Raw genomic sequence first — 17,418 nt, forward strand, 5'->3', positions numbered from 1 at the left:
ATAAACAAGCATTGGCAAAGTTAATAGGTCTAGTCAGTGCAAGAGCTGTTGGCTCTGCCAATGTGTTTTAGCCACGTTGTACACCAGAGTGGCTGCTGCTCAGCAAGGCCTAAAGTTAGTGGCGTGCAGGAGAGTGGCATAGAGTGGAAAAGCAAAGAGTGGCGTACAGTAGAGTGGTGAAGTTTTGAGTACAGAAGCAAAGAGTGTTGTGTTGTTGCGCAGAGTGCAGCAGCATAGGGTACAGTAGGAGTGGATGGAGCAGAGTACGGTCGGAACAGAGTAGAGTGGGATAAAGTGGAGTAGCACGAAGTGTTGTATAGCAGGGTGTCATACAGTGGAGTGGGATAAAGGTGAGTGGTGTGAAGTGTCTTAGAGTGGAGTGGGATAGAGTAGAGTGTCAGAGCACAATGGGATAGAGAGAAGTGGGAAAGAGTGGAGAAGGATAGAGCGGAGTGGCGTGAAGTGTTGTAGACTGAAATGTTATAGAGAGGAGTTTTGTAGAGCAGAGTAGTATAGAGTGGAGCGAAGTGTCATAGGGTGGAGTGTCGGAGTGGGAGGATAGAGTGGAGTGGGGTGAAGTGTCAGAGACTAATGGCACAGAGTGGAGTGGCATTCAAAGGAGTGGCGTAGAGTGTCGTGGAGTAGAGTGGAGCTGTCTAGGGTCGGGTGCCATACAGTGGAGTATGCATGGTGTGGTAGTGCAATGCCATTACACTCAACACATTTTCAAATTAAATGACCATTACATTTGCACATAGACTTTTACTGATAAAACTAAACAGGAGCACAAAACAATAATGTGTGGAAAGGGCACTATCTAGTTTATTGAGTAGTTTTGATCGTATTAAAATATTTGTTTTCACCACACTTCAGAATTACAAAAAAATTGCCTAATTCGGATATATTCTTAAATACTTGTAAAGTTCATTTGCAGACTTTTACATTTTTTTGTGTGCTAAAAAAAATCCTTTCCCACCCCCAGAACTCAGCAAGGATGCCACATAAATCCTCTCACTTTGAAGTCAGAGAAAGAAAAGTAAAACACCAAGTTCCCTCAGAAGACATAGTATGACATTTGACCTCTGTCTTATGTGCCAAGATAACAAAATGTAAAGGACTGTTTACTGTATTCTTCCACAAGTGCTCCCTTTTGGGTTAAACAGGCTATGCTCCAAGACAGGGACAATGAAATGCTGGACAGCCTAAAATAAATAAACCAGCAAATAGAAAGCAGGCAAATGTGACTTACAAACCACAAAGCTAAAGCTAAGAAATTAACGGAATGCATTCTTAGACACTTTTCAGAATGTCCCCAAGACCTAAAAAAGCACCCATTCAGTGAATTCCTTAGCAACTAGACTGTCATCCATATATATCAGTGAATGCCCATTTTCAGCTGTCCTTTTTATGTTACGCTGTGATTTCTATTATGATTCAGATTTTCTTAACTAAAGAGTTACTAAAATCTGTATGCATCATTCACAGTTCTAGAGCCACAGATTAAAGTTTTGATTACCAGCACTGATTGCATGGTATACAACAAACGTTTATTCCCAATACTGACAATTCATCTGAATAATATTAAGGTGTAGACACATTTTCAGTTTGTTTTCTTGAGAATTAATCATATACACTAATAATGATAATATTTATAACAGACGTCCTAGCATGCATAATGCAGTTTTTGAAACCCATGACTCAAGAGTCTTGATGACAGATAAAGATTATAAACGCTAACATGTTATGTATAACCTATTGCATTCACATGAATAATTCAACATTGGAAAGGGTGCAAGCTGCTACTAAGCTGATCACTTTTGCAAATATTATGGGATTTTGGGGCCATGGTTCGGGTTTTAATTTCCAACAATGATTCACAGCAATTATACATCCCATTGATCCTTTCAATGAAAATGCACTAATTAACTTCATGATGCATATTAATGCTGAAATAAACACCCTTGCAGTTTTCCTATTTAGGTACTCACACTGATAATTATCTCAAAAACATTACATATGTGATTTTTCATGATTTTCTGAAAGCCAAAAATCGGAGCGTCATTTTTAAATAATTTTTCAGCTGTCACAAAAGAATGTGTCACATTTATCCTTGAATTGGAAATTCAACAGATCAACCTCAGGATACGGGTTGATATAAAACATTAGCATTTGTCCAACTGTCTTATTTCAACGTATCACACTCATTCATGCTGATAACCTATCTATACATGACTCAAATTTTAAAATCCCAAAAATAAGATTTTGGTTCATGATTACATGCACCCAGTCTGGTTCTTTCGATAACGATTCATCAGTTTCACTTCACTGATGGATAAACGAGCATTTTTCACATTTGCTTTCCAGAAAAGATTGTGGAGACTTCTGCATATGATCACACTCTGTGGCTCGTTTTACATTCCATTTCAATTGTTTTTGAATGTGGATCATTGGACACATTTGATTATATTCAAGCGGATCATGATAGTCATAAGAGGACACATTTCAGCATCCTGGTTGTTCACCGCCCAATTGTAGGATCATTCATAATTCTTTCTCAGTGGGTTCTCACGATTGTCGCTGCAATGGTTTATGAGAATGTGTTTAATGCCATAATTTAACAGGCCACTTGGATTTCAAACAAACATTTCCCAACAGGCTATAGGATAATTTCTGGCCCTCTTTTTATAGTTCAAGTGATTTAATATCCATGTTCCTAATTCATTAGTAGTGCTCCCAACATATTTTCAATTGCATTCACACTCATGGACAAAGATGACATTTTCTGCCTGACACGTCATTTTTTAAGTTATATTTCTTTTTGTTCCTTCAAAGGTGACATACTGTTTTTTACTTGCCTCGTTTGCACAAGTCTTACAGAATCCACATTTCTAGAAACCTTTTCCATCAGAATTTAGCTATGCTACTTAAAAATTGTCGGGGTTCAAAATGGCTACGGGTAGGCAGATCACCGAGCAATGCAGTTTAAAAAAAATATATATTATCTGTGGGTTCATGCCCATTGTTTCCTTCAAATGAGCATCACCTCTCACTAAATTCCAGTGTTTAAGTATTATATTACTTATTTTGAAAATTTCAGTGGAATTCTGTGTGATGATAATACACTCAGTCAATCAATCACTCAATCAATCAATCCTTATAAAGCGCGGCTACTCACCCGTGAGGGTCTCAAGGTGCTGGGGGAGTGAGAAAGGGTCCATTTGAAGAGCCATCCCTTGAGGTTGTTCCTGAAGATGGTGAGCTACGGGCTTTGTCTGATGTGCAGGGGGAGGTTCCAGCTCTTTTCTGCAGTATAGGTGAAAGATCGTCCTCTGGCGGTGGTTTTGTGGATGCGAGGGATGGTGGCCAGGGCCATCTGGGCAGAGCGGAGGGATCTGGCGGGGGTGTGGAAGGAGACGCAGTGGTTCAGGTAGGCTGATCCTGCGTTTTGTATGGCCTTGCACGTGTGGGTGAGAAGCTTGAAGGTGAATTGCTTCTCGACCAGTATCCAGTGGAGGGTCCCTAGGTGTTGGGAGATCTGTTCTCAGCGAGCAAGGTCCGGAATGAGTCTGGTGGCGGTGTTCTGGATGAAGTGACGTTTTTTGATGTTCCTAGTTGAGGTGCTAGTGTAGAGGGTGTTGCAATAGTCGAGCTTGCTAGTGACTAAGGTGTGGGTGACTGTCCTGAAACAGTGCGCTGGGATCCACCTGAAGATCTTCCGAAGTTTGAGGAGTGTGTGCAAGCAGGAGGAGGCAACAGAGTTTACCTGGCGGATCATAGATAGGGAGGAGTCAAGGATGATTTCTAAGTTGCGGGCATGCTCAGTTGGTGCGGGGGGGGGGGGGCGCTGAGGGGATGTGGGCCACCAGGAGTCGCCCCAAGCTGAAGTGGCACTTCCAAAGACGATGAGCTCAGTCTTGTCGGAGTTGAGCTTGAGGCAGCTGTCTCTCAACCAGGTGGTGAAAGCTTCCATTCCGGAGTGGAAGTTCTTTTTGGCTGTGGCCGGGTCTTTGGTGAGGGAAATGATGAGTTGTGTGTCATCAGCATATGACACAATGTTCATACTGTGTCTTCTGATGATGGCAGCAAGAGGGGGTCATTGATACGTTGAAAAGTGTGGGACTCAGTGAGGATCCTTGGAGGATTCCGCAGTTGACTCCTGTGGGTCTGGAAGTGTAGGGCGGGAGTCTGACCCTCTGCGTCCTCCCTGAGAGGAAAGAATAGATCCATTCCAGGGCTCTTCCGCGGATTCCTATGTCGTGGAGTCTGGTGCACAGAGTGCTCTAGAAGACCGCGTCGAATGCTGCTGAGAGGTCAAGGAGTATGAGTACTGCTGTGTGGCTGCGGTCTAGAGAGTAATTGGATGTTGTCGATGGGTGCCAGGAGGGCTGTCTGTGCTGTGGTTGCTGCAGAAGCTGGACTGAGAGCTGTCCAGGGAGTTGTTGGCCTCAATGAAATTCCATAGTTGTGCGTTGATTGCTTTTCTCCAGTACATTGGCAGAGTAGTGTGGCACAATGGTTAGAGTGGCAGACCCTGAAGCAGAGATCTGGCTCAAGACCAGGGTTCAAGTCCCGCTTCGGCAGATCTTGGGCTCAATTCCCTTGGACCAGATAATTCTCGCCTCGGTGCCTAATCTAATTAATGGGTCCCACTCTGCAACTCTGGGCAATACCTTGCTTAATCTCCACAACGGCCCCACCAGCGCTTGGATGCCTGGCTTCACCCTGGGGGTGCCCAGGAGTGGGCCCCTCACAGGGAAAAGCCAGGAGGGGTACCATAGCGGTATGAGTACAGCACCTTGAGACCCTAACGGGTGAGTAGTGCGCTATACAAGTGCAAAGTTTACAGTAGGGTAGCAGCGAGATGGGCCAGAAATTCTTTAGTTCTGATGGGTAGGCCGAATGTTTCTTCAGGAGAGGGCGTATTTCGGCTTGTTTCGTCCTCTGGGAATGTGCCCATGTTGATGGAGCAGTTGATTGTGTTACGGAGCTCGGAGGCGATGGATGCGCTGGCTCTGATGTATATGTAGTGCAGGCAGAGGTCCAAGGGGGCTCCAGAGTGGGTGCTATTAATGATGTTGACTGTTTCCTCTGTGGTGAGCGTGGACCAGCTGTGGACGGTCTGGGTGAGTTCTGGGGGGAGGGGGGGGGGATCGGGAGTGGGTCAGTCACAGATTCCGGTTACAGGAGTTTCTGGGAAGAAGCTGTCGTAGATGTCCTGGATCTTGTGGTGGAAAAAGGAGGCGAGTTTGTCGCAGAGGTCCTGTGACGGGGGATGCTGGTGGCTTCAGAGGGGGGATCTGTGACCTCGTTGATGACTGAGAAGAGTTCCTTAGAGTTGTGTGCAGAGGAGTTGATGTGCTCCCAGAGGGCGTCCTTCCTTGCGTTCTTGATTTTTCGTCAGTGGTTCGTGATTGCAGCTCTTAATGAGGCGAGGTCTTCGCTGGTTTGGCTGTTCCTCCATTTTTCCTCTAAATGTCTGCGGGTACGCTTTGATTCTTGGAGTTCGGTGGTGAACCAGCAGGCTTTCTTAGGTATGCGTTTGGGTCTATTTCAGCCGTAGAGGGGCTAGAGTGTCGGCGCATTCGGTGATACAAGCGTTGAGATTGCGTGCTGCTGTGTTGGCGTCGGAGGGAGGGATTTGGCGAGTGATGAGGTGTGTTGTTCGATGATGATTTCGTTCCATTTCCTGTGGGGGTCCTGGAGGTGCAGCTGCAGGGTGCGGTGATTGTAAAGTGTATGCAACGGTGGTTGGTTCAGTCTGGGGTGAAGATGGTCTCCATGGTGATCTGGTTGCTTGAGGTGAAGATGGAGTCCAGTGTGTGTCCTGCAATGTGTGTGGGTGTGGAGACCAGCTGTCTGAGGCCGAGGGTGGCGAGGCTGTTGAGTAGAGCAGTGGTGGTTGGGTTGGTGCGGTCCTTGAGGTGGAAATTCAGGTAGCCGAGGAGGAGGCAGTCGAATGACACCAGGGCCTAGGAGGTAGCAATGTCTACGACACTGTCTATGAAAGCAGGGCGGGTCGGGTGGCCTGTATATCAGGGTGCTGTGGATGGAGGATTTGTGGTTGGAGTGGACCAGGAAGTGAAGGTGTTCCATGGTGGTGCAGTGTTCTTCTGGGACAGTCTTGACACATAGTGAGGACTTTTGTACAATGGCCCGGGCGGGAGGGCTTTTCCCTCCTTAGGATGCTGTAACCGTCTGGAATGGCGATGGCGATGTCTGGACTCGAGGTGGGGTTGGTCTAGGTCTCGGTGTGGAAGGCGATGTCTAGTCGGGCAGTGTTGATCAGGTCCCAGAGTTCGGTGGCATGTTTGTGGAGGGAGCGGATGTTCAGGAGCAGGCAGTTGATGGGTTTTAGAGGTTGTTGGTATCTTTGTGTGCGGAGTGTACCTTTGGCTTGTTGAGGCTGGCGCTGAAGTTGCAGTTCCTGCAGGTGAAGGGTCCGTGGGTGTCCTTGGGGAGATGGTGCAGCGGTTGCTGAGACGTCCAGTGAGGGTCTCGGAGTTGTAACAGGGCAGTCCAGGGGATGGTTTAACGGAGATCCAGGGTTCCTGGCACGGTCCGGGCGCCTGCACGTGTTCACTCTCCAATGGTCGGTGTAGTCTTGTATCCCATGGTGTGCATAGCTCATTTTGTGCACATCCATCAGCTGGGGTCCTAAAAACAGGAAGGAGGAGAACCAAAAGGACATTTCCCAATTGAACTCCTATAGCACTGGAACCTAAGGACCCCCGTTGAATCATTATTAGAATCCAGGCCCCCCCATTAAGTCATCACTGAAAGCTTGGGACCTAATATGTTAATATTATTTAATTTTCTACGAAGTCATGTACCCCCTGAGGAGGCTTCGCAGACCCCTCCTCCCCCCCACCCCCTTCCAGGGTCCCCGGACCACACGTTGGGCTCCTTGATACAGAAAAATGGGTTGGAAGTAATTACACCAAACATGCTTTGCAAACAGATCTCTAATCAAGGAGGTGCCTTTGTTTGGTTTGGTGTAAATATCTACTGAAGTTTGAGAAGTTAGCATTTAAAAAGTATTCTTGTCTCAATATGGGGAGTTAAATGTTAGAGATATATAGATTGTCAATTTCTGGACTCTTCATGGAATCGCAACTCGACAGAGGATTTGCAAACATAATTTTAAACAAAATAAAGGCAAATTGTTGGACTATGGAGCTTTTTCTTGCATCAGCCGTTGCAGATTTGTGATTCTGCTATGTTGACCTGTTGGTCATCACAGAAAAATGTCTGTTGCAACCATAGTTGCCCAACATGATGAACCAAGCACTGTATTAGAAAAAGGAAAAGGGAAAATGGATCACCAAGCTCACTGGAAGGCCCCAAAAGATTACAAATAATAAAAAAAATTTTTTTTTTTTTTTAGCAGGTTTCGAAAGTCCTATGTCAGAATCACAGATCCAGGCTCTAATGGAGATCCGGCATAGGATTCCTGAATCCGGTGAAAAAAAGATTCAGTTCACTATGACTTTGCTTGGCCAACAGCCAAATGAAGGGTTTGGTTGCATGTGGCAGAATGGAAGTTGGGCCTAGCCACAGTCCAGTCTCCGTCACTAAACCCCACTGTTCAAGGCCAACGGCCATATGTAGCGGGTGTTGGTTGCCCACAATGTGATGAGACTCTGGGACCAACCCCACTGTACACACCCAAAGTCCATGTGCAGAGGGGATTGCCCTTCTGCAAAGTGTTGTGTTCCGGGTCTAGCAAAGGGGCTTTTAGTGGAGTTCATATTTGTTTACCTGCCTGTGTAATGTCTTCCACCATTCCTCCTAACCTGCAGCCATCAGGAACAAGCTTTTGTCTCCCTGGCCCAGCTATAATAGCACCAGAAAGCCAGGATCCAGCCTGCGCATCACAATTGCTCCAGCCAGCACCTATCAGCAGCCTCATGAGATTTGCCCTCCCATCCTGCAAGGGATAGCAAAAGTATGTCCTAATTGTCACCGGAGAGATTCGAGCACACACTTACAAATATGGCCTTACTTATAGCAGCAAACTTCTAATAACACTGAGTGGCACAGAAGGGGATCCACTTTGGGGTTATTCATTAATGCAAGAACTACCCACCCTTTATAGCACCGTTACAAAGCTGGCTTTAGTGTTAGTGGTCCCTGACATTGACAATGTTTGTTGGCGCCATCACCCCATGACCTTCTTTGACTGATTCTCTCACTACCATCTAAAGGTACACCTCATATCTCCTTAGCCCCTCTTTCAAGTTAATTAATTTCTTTAATAGAGCTATCAATCCCAATTTAGGGTATGAGACTGCTTTACAACACACCCACACCCACATTATATAGAGACCATGAATCATAGAAAAATGTAAGCCATCATATAGGAAATGTTACATAAGATATTGAGGGTCACAAGGTGTAGGGGTCATGCAGTCCACACTAGTAGGCATTATATGTTAAGAGCTTCTTCTGGAAAAACAAAGGGAGAGATTTACTAAGTAAAGTTTACCACAACAGTACAGAGCAACACACACTTAAGTTGGAAAAGGTTCGAGAAAATAAAATTTCTCTCCAACTTTACATCTGCTTCGAAAAGGTCATTTTAAAGGAAATCCCTTTCCACCGGCGTTAGTAGAGGAGTTAGCATCAAAATCCCCAGGTGGTTGCATGTGAACCCCTATGCACATACCCTTGACCCAACTCAATGCATAGTGCTACTTTACATTATGGCTACTATGGAATGCACATCAGGATTTGCCCTGGAAAGTAAACCCCACAACAACACTATGCAAACGGTCTGTGTCAGTTTTTTGAAGCAAACCCAGCAAAAAAGTGTTAGTAAATCATTCTCACAAACTAAGGATTTAAATCTTAACACAGTGGTTGGAGTTGTCTAAACTCATAAGAATTTATTACTACCCAAACAATTTTAGCAACCTTTCAATAACATACAATTGGGAAAGATTATAAGGTTCTGAAATCTGTGCCTTGCAGTTTGCATGCAGCCCTTGATGCCACATATAGTTCACTGTGTTACATTAGGATTGCAACTCATGAACTGCAAGTTACAAAAAGATCTATGTGAAAAACAAAACAGTAACCCGCTGTGCTAAATACATAAAATACAGTTTATCTGACAAGGAGGTTCCCCTTATCTTGGTGGGCCCTGTGATAGCCTTATCAATGTATTCAAATGTGTCTACCGTGTCTTGTTGTATCCCTACTCTGGGTGGTGCCTCAACCCTATAGGTAGTTGATTAAGTGGCGAGTTGATGAAACTCTAATCTAAAAAAACAAATTTTAACTTGATTCATAATTTAACCATTCCATAACAAAATATCCATTGTAATAGCTGTATATACTTATATGTTTTCTATTTTCATATACAAGTGAAAGCTTTGAAAATATATACACATACTTTTCTTGCGTGAATTACAAGATACGCTAATAAACAAGAAGGTAATACAGATTTTCCATGCTTCAAAGTATGAGAGATTTTTCAGTACAGGTTGAGTCCTGTATGGAATGTGAAATAGCTGTAAATTCTAATGGCCAAAATTGAGAACCTCCCAGTAAGGGTCATAGGAAGGGAACCACTTCACAGCCAACACATGTTTTGCCACTTCAATGTGTGCATGCCTGGGGCTTCCTCAAGGCTTGAAACCCCCCCCAAAAAATGGATTAGTTGCTGAAGGTAAGACAATTTGACATGTAGGCATGAAAATAAGCAGGAATTCCATTCATGAAGAACTGGTCGTGACACAAAAATTGTAATACTGAAGTCCAGGTTGTACTGTGCAGTAATAACGGACAACAGGGATCATTTTCAAATAATTTGTTCTAGAATCCTCATTGTAGGAAGACGAACAATTTCCAGACAGATCGTATAATACGAAAACAACTGTAGACATTCCATAAACAACTTAATAACATTTAGTGGGGCCGAGTATCAGCCCAAACTAAGGCAGAGTAAGTGGGAAGGGATCATTATACCACTGCTTTTATAATATGGCAACTATCCCATGGTTGCTTCAATAATCATTTGGAAACAATTTAGACAGTTCTCAGATACTATTTACATATTTTCTTAATGTGTTTGCTGCCTTGTGCATATATTTTAAAAGAGAAACAATACCAGATTTCACTGCTTTTCCAAACTTATTTTATTTACTGGCATGAACACAAAAATGCAGACAAGGCCAGTAAAATAAAGATCAGGTGGCAAACCTCTATACAGTATTTTTTCCCACACTACTTTTGCTAGACATTTTTGTATTCAGTGCTAATTGGTCTTCAGAGCACTACCCAAATGCAATTATAACCCAGTAACGCACAAGATGTCACAGAGTTAGTGAAACACCATGATGCTATTGTGCGTTATGTCCCATTTGTGAACCGTGAACACGTTTTCAGAGTGACATTTAGGTGCTAAGCCTAGGTTTTCACGGTCCTATTTGTGAACCACATTTAGCTTCATTCCTTGGGCATAAAACACTATACAAATGAAGTTACCAAACTATACACGCCCATGTATTCTGACTGCCATTGTGTGACAAGTGTGGGTTCCTTGCTAATACGTGGCATGACCTAGTGTAATCTTATCTTTTTGGGCTGCGAGCAAGACATTTTTGGGGCCTCCAGAACAACCTTACAACCGCCTTTCAGCCAATTCAAGCCCTTGTCATGCCAACAATACTGAATTATAAGTTAAGCTTTTGGGAACCGGGTTACTCAAAAGCTCAAGCTAACCAGTGTTCATCAGCTAAAAATTGAAAAAAGAAAGCTTAAATGTTCAATGATAAAAGTCTTTCTTTATGTGCTTGGATCTCAGTATTTTTAGGTCAAGCTTACTTGAAAGTGCATGTGCTGTTTGATGTAAGGCATAATGTGGCTTACCAAGAATATAGAGGGGCTTGGAGCCCACCCATTGCTTGCCATTGGTTGGCTTTCCTTGTTGCTCATTTGCCTGCTTCTTATTTGTGTGCATGCATGTACATCTTGTGTTTGTCTCTCAGTTACATTCTCACTGATTGACTGGAATCAGTGCTTCTACCGCTAGCTTTTTAATGACATTTTTTTTTTTTTTTTTTACAAAGCATTCCACTAGAGTGAATGTGTTTTCAAGCAGTCTCCCTCGTGAATGTCTCTCCCCCTGTTCCGATGCCAAACTCTTTCTCCCTGCTCTTCTCCCTCTTGCACCAGCCATGTGCTTTTTCCCATTGTTTCCTCCACCTGTGCCCTCCATGATGCACTCTCTTAACATTGGGTTGCTATCGCTCCTGTCCTCCCTCGTTGCTATTGCATCCCTTCCAGCCTTCCCCCAATTGCCTTAATTTACCCTCCAGCTCTCCCCCTCGCTTCGCCCCACCCCCTACTCCTGTGTTGCTTCCACGTTCACACCAACCTCCTTCATGTGGGTTTGTCGGTCACCCCCCCCAACACACTTCTTCCTTGTTTTACTTCCGCAAATCCCCCACCTTCTCCTGTGTTACTTAATCATTTCCATCTTTTTCCCCATGCTGCTTCTACTCCCACCTGCCCACTTTACAAAAAATAAAACTGGATCTGCAACTAAAAAGAACAAGCATTTGCAATACAATGGGTCTCACGTTTGCTCAAGTTAAAGTTATTAGCATTGTAAATTCTTAATTGGAATTTTCCTGCCACATAAATTGAAAATGAAAAGTAAAGCAGTTAACATGAGCAAGCAAATTCAAAGCACCACAGCCGGCATGAGTGTGAGCGAGAAGAAGAGACACAAAAGGAAAAAGAAGTTCGCTGGAAGACAAACGTATCAGCAATTATCCATGTAACAGGGTCGATGGCCAAGGTGATAATACAACTGCCCCAAGGAGGGACAAACGTAAAGCATTTGCTATGCTGTACAGCACTGAGATGGCTAAAAACCCTTATCAAAACCAAGTGGTCACAAAGGTGCGACCGACTGACTTTGTCAATGGTTGTTTGTCTTGCAGCACACTTACATTAAGTAGAATTAAACGGCCTGATCCAACTATTTCTCCTTAAATCATTAAACTGCTAGCTTATACCTCAACTGAACAACAGTGACACTCCAGAGTGCTTGTGAAAGATCACTAACTGAGTTCCTAAGGTGACACCACAATCGCGAATTGCCAAGACTGATCACACAGCTGGATGATTGGTAAACAGAATGAGTGCCGGGACATTTTTCATTTAATGTTTTACCCAACATTGAGATCATATGCACTATTTGGTCTCTGGAATTACATTATGGATATTTTGAAAAGACAAATGTTTTTCTAAAACATGAATATGACCTTTGGGCAGGTTGATGTGTCTCTAGTACAGTTTACACTCAAGAAGTGATGCACAATTCCCTTGTTACTGTGCTTAAACCCTACATAACTTATATATATATTTTTTTTAACATCAAATGTGGCTACGTTTAAAAAACCCAAAATGCATCACATTTGCATTACCTTTTTCTTCAAATTCAGTAAAAGTATGGCTAGCGAGCTACCAGAGAGATGCCAAAATGAGGAGATGTTATTGGTTGGCAGTCAGGTTACCCCCTGTCCAAGCAAGAACCCTCACTCTAGTCCGGGTAAAGGAGAATCGCCCTCAGTTAACCCCCGCTCACGCCTTGGTAGCTTGGTACAAGCAGGCAGGCTTAACTTCAGAGTGCTAGGTGTAAAGTATTTGTACCAACACACACAGTAACTTAATGAAAACACTACAAAATGACCCAACACAGGTTTAGAAAAATAGAAAATATTTATCTAAACAAAACAAGATCAAAACGAAAAAAAATCCAACATTCACAAGTCAAGTTATTAATTAAAAAGCAAAAGAGTCTTAAATCCTTTTGTAAACAGATAAAACACTTTTCGCGTTGAAAAGTACCTGGGTAGCGTCAAAAGAACATGCACGGGTGAGTGTGCATTGAAAAAGGCAAGTGGTGCATCGATTTCTCACCCGCAAGCGAGATCGTGCGCCATTTCTCCTTCTCCGGTCGGGCCGGTGTGCGTCGTTTTTCCTCCCCGCAGGGGAGCGATGCATCGATCCGGGCAGCACTCGGGTCTGGTCAGGTGTTGTGTCATTTTGCCACACCCAGCAAGGTTTGAGTTGAAAATCGTGCTGCACGGTGATAGCCCAACCGCGCTCTGTGGGTTGCGACGTTACCAGCCTCCGTCAGCGATGCAGCGCGTCATTTCTCCAGCCGTGTGGGTCGATCTCCCATCCGAGCTGCATCAATTTCAACCGCGGAGCTGGCGGCACGTCATTTCTTCAGCCGCTCTTGGAGGTTGCGTCGGAAAATTCCCCGCACAGCAGTCTGTGTGTGGATTTTCAAGCTTGGTCTGCCAGCTTCACCTGTCAGAGCCCCAGGAACTGGATAGGGCACCACTTGGCAGGGCAGGAGTCTCAGCAGAGAGTCCAAGTGCTGGCAGGGGAAGTCTTTGATGACCCTGAGACTTCAACAAAAGGAGGCAAGCTTAGGGCAAACCCTTGGAGATTTCTTCATAAGCAGGAATGCACAACAAAGTCCAGTCTTTGTCCCCTTTCACCAGGCAGAAGCAGCAACTGCAGGATAGCTCCACAAAGCACATTCACAGGCAGGGCAGCACTTCTCCTCAGCTCTTCAGGTCTTCAGGTCTTCTCCAGGCAGAGGTTCCTCTTGATGTCTAGAAGTGATCTAAAGTCTGTGGTTTTGGGTGCTCTTCTTGTACCCATTTTGGCCTTTGAAATAGGCTTACTTCAAAGGAAAGTCTCTCTTGTTTGTGAAATCCTGCCTTGCCCAGGCCAGGCCCCAGACACAGACCAGGGGGTTGGAGACTGTATTGTGTGAGGGCAGGCACAGCCCTTTCAGGTGTGAGTGACCACTCCTTCCCTCCCTCCTAGCACAGATGGCTCATCAGGATATGCAGGCTACACCCCAGCTCCCTTTGTGTCACTGTCTAGTGTGAGGTGCAAACAGCCCAACTGTCAAACTGACCCAGACAGGGAATCCACAAACGGGCAGAGTCACAGAATGGTTTAAGCAAGAAAATGCCCATTGTCAAACACACAATCTTAAAACCAACTTTACTAAAAAATGTAGTTTTAAATTATGAGCTCAGAGACCCTAAACTCCACGTCTATCCGCTCCCAAAGGGAATCTATGCTTTAATCATATTTAAAGGCAGCCCCCATGTTAACCTATGAGAGGGATGGGCCTTGCAACAGCGAAAAACAAATTTGGCAGTATTTTACTGTTAGGACATATAAAACACATTAGTATATGTCCTACCATAAACATACACTGCACCCGGCCCATGGGCTACCTAGGGCCTACCTTAGGGGTATCTAACGTGTAAGAAAAGGGAAGGTTTAGACCTGGCAAGTGGGCACACTTGCCAAGTCAAATTGTCAGTTTAAAACTGCACACACAGACACTGCAGTGGCAGGTCTGAGCCATGTTTACAGAGCTACTAATGTGGGTGGCACAACCAGTGCTGCAGGCCCACTAGTATCATTTGATTTACAGGCCCTGGGCACCTCCAGTGCACTGTACTAGGGACTTACTAGTAAATCAAATATGGCAATCATGGAAAACCAAATAAAAGTACAATTTACACAGAGAGTATATGCACTTTAGCACTGGTTAGCAGTGGTAAGGTGCTTAGAGTTCTAAAGCCACCAACAACAGGTCAGTAAAAATAGAAGGCAGGGGGCAAAAAGATTGGGGATAACCCTGCATAAGGGGAAAAAGTCCAACACTTACTGGTTCAAGGTCATGACTTTCTCGTCGGCATCACATGATGGTTAGCAGATTTCATCAAAGAACCCAATTGTGCCTTGAACACATGTATACATGTCAATTCAGCGTAGAACAGGAATTTACCTCTTTTTTTTGGCAAGTGTCTGAGAAAGAGATCCATGGAGGCTATGGGGATCAGGCATGTAATCTGGAGACGAGAGGACATGGTCCCTGGGCGTGTCATTAAGAATCCAATGGAGTCATTTCACAGAAACAAATAAGAACAGCTTGTCCCTATCCCTGTTTATTTGGAAAACACCTACTAATAAATACAGATACATACATTAAAATGCAAAGGTGTTATTGCCAGAAAACAGATTAACGGTTAATGCCGCACAGATGGATTTTATATAAGAAAGCATTTTATCGATCCATATTCACAAGGGTTAATTATTGTGAATGTATTTCAGTGTACAAATGTAATGCTTTCTTTTCAAGGTAAAAGAAAATACAGTTCTGTATAACAACTGCACACGAAAAAAGCACTTGCAATGCAATAGGTCTTGCATTTGCTTGAGTTAGAGCAATTAGCGTTGTAAATGCATAACTGGACTTTCCTTGCCACAAACTGGTTAACCCTGCATAATTGGTCCTCTCTGCCACATAATTCTAGTGGCCCTGCATATAACTGAAGCACTTCCTGTATCATGAGTGACCTTCAAAACCAGGCAGAGTCTAATTTAACAATGGAATATGTAAAGCAGTCTTTTAAAAGAACATATCCGGCATAATCAGAAAAAAGCTTACTCATTCATTTCACCTAGAGGATGCAAACAATAGCAGAAGATTGATTTTAATTTGGAATACTCTGCAGGAGACTGATTATGGATGAAACTGATCGATGCCAACTGTGGTAAATCCTAGATTTTGCCCAGAAAATTACCTTTTTCTGTGACTGTCAATCGTACACAGGGTCACCTAGATTACAGCCACGGACGGTAAAGGCCAAAGATTTAGATTCATGAACATTCAAAATGGGAGCCATGGTCTAGATGATGAAGAATTTATTGAATTAAAAAAATTTACCACAAGTTTGCCCACAAAGGTGTTTTTCTTCTGTATATAGTAGTGAACTAAAGTGGCTATCTTAAAAGGAAATCGACTGGTTACTACCCAATGGGGTATTTGCCTGGACTCTGGCATTAGCTAAATTATTCAAGCTATATATATATATATATATATATATATATCGACATATATAGATATATATCAATATCTATGTATATTTAACAGAAGCATATAGTAATGAATCTCTGAACCCCACTTGGGGTATGCAACTGGAAGATATCACAACCCCATCCCCCAACTTTAGGAAAACCAAATAGCAGATTTCTCAATTAAGCTACCTGGTCATCAATTAAAATGTGACTATGACTAAGAAGAAAGGGTGACAATACCCAACCATGCCTAGCTTCACCCCATGGTCACTGGAGAGGCCCAATTACTTTGCAGAAACTGAAGTAATGGAGTACAATCCAATTTTGATGGAAAATTAGTTTTTTACATTTCCAACAGTCAAAAAAAATCGACCAAGATAATGTTCTACTGGATGTCGCGTAACGGCCAGAGCAGCCAACTTTGGAGATGGGGAACCAGGTTCTAAGTCTCGGCGTAGGCTCATCATTCTGTGATTCTGGGTAAATCACCTAATTTCACCCTACCGACCAAAAATGAATGTGTCCTTGTGTATCGTAACTTGTGCTCATGCAAAGCGCTCCATTAAATGAGGTTGAGTTTGCGCTATATAAAAGCGCACCAAAAAGAAATCATCAACCTTGGAAGGCTTATAGAGGAAGGCAAGGTAAACACATCTCAGAAATGTACTGAATATTTACTGACTCAAATCTAAATGCCAATACATTTTTCCATAGTGCCCAGTCCCTCTCTGAAGCCCATTTTCGAATCTATACCTGGTCAGAAGCGGACATATGCAGCCTTGTCAGCAGCTGTTTCCTAAATAGTTTGGCTGCGGATTCAATAAGGGAGATAGCGCCTTAGCAGTATAGGCCCATTACACCCCTTTCTTGAATACTGCCACATCAAACCTTTGTCAAACAGCGAGGGCAAACTTGAAGGAACAAAGAGTGATTATCATCATGGACAATACTGGCCACCTCAGCTCCACTTCCAATATGAACAAACCCAAATCAACACTGTCTGGACAAGAGCTTATGAAAGGCGCTTGAGCAGAAAGGACATCAAGAACTTTAATGTGAAGCAAAAGAATGTTACAACAATCATGAACAGGAAAATATTCAAAATGGTCAAGTGAGCCCCTAAAGCCCAACGCATCCAATTGCGAACCAGGCAAATTATAATGAAGGCCACAAACGAAGCTGGTTGTTCAAGTAGTAACACAGTTCGCATCCCATTAGTGAGCGCTCTGATCACAGACACCCCTTTGAAAACTACAGAGGTATCTGATACGGCCTGGAGCTGCCACTCGCAGAAAGGGAAATGTCCAGCATGATTGAGACTGAAGTATGCTATACATGCAGACAGACAAATGGGAACATGTCTGTGCTATTCCCAAGTCAGGGAAAGCCTGAAAAGCTGTCACCAGAACAACATCAAAGAAAACCAAAAACTAAAATAGAAGGTTAGATTAGTGTCATGACTCAATCTTGTGCCCTATGTACAATGGGTATTACTCGAAGGCCTCA

At 43.6% G+C, this 17,418-nt stretch overlaps 1 protein-coding gene across 2 annotated transcripts in view; it reads right to left on the minus strand.

Moving 5' to 3' along the window:
* Positions 1-17,418, minus strand: part of NAGPA (N-acetylglucosamine-1-phosphodiester alpha-N-acetylglucosaminidase) — a 131,395-nt gene that overhangs the window by 48,270 nt on the left and 65,707 nt on the right. The gene's annotated exons all lie outside the window — the stretch shown is intronic.

Source organism: Pleurodeles waltl, chromosome 3_1 (assembly GCF_031143425.1).
Source record: "Pleurodeles waltl isolate 20211129_DDA chromosome 3_1, aPleWal1.hap1.20221129, whole genome shotgun sequence".
In the NCBI taxonomy this organism is placed as follows: Eukaryota; Metazoa; Chordata; class Amphibia; order Caudata; family Salamandridae; genus Pleurodeles; species Pleurodeles waltl.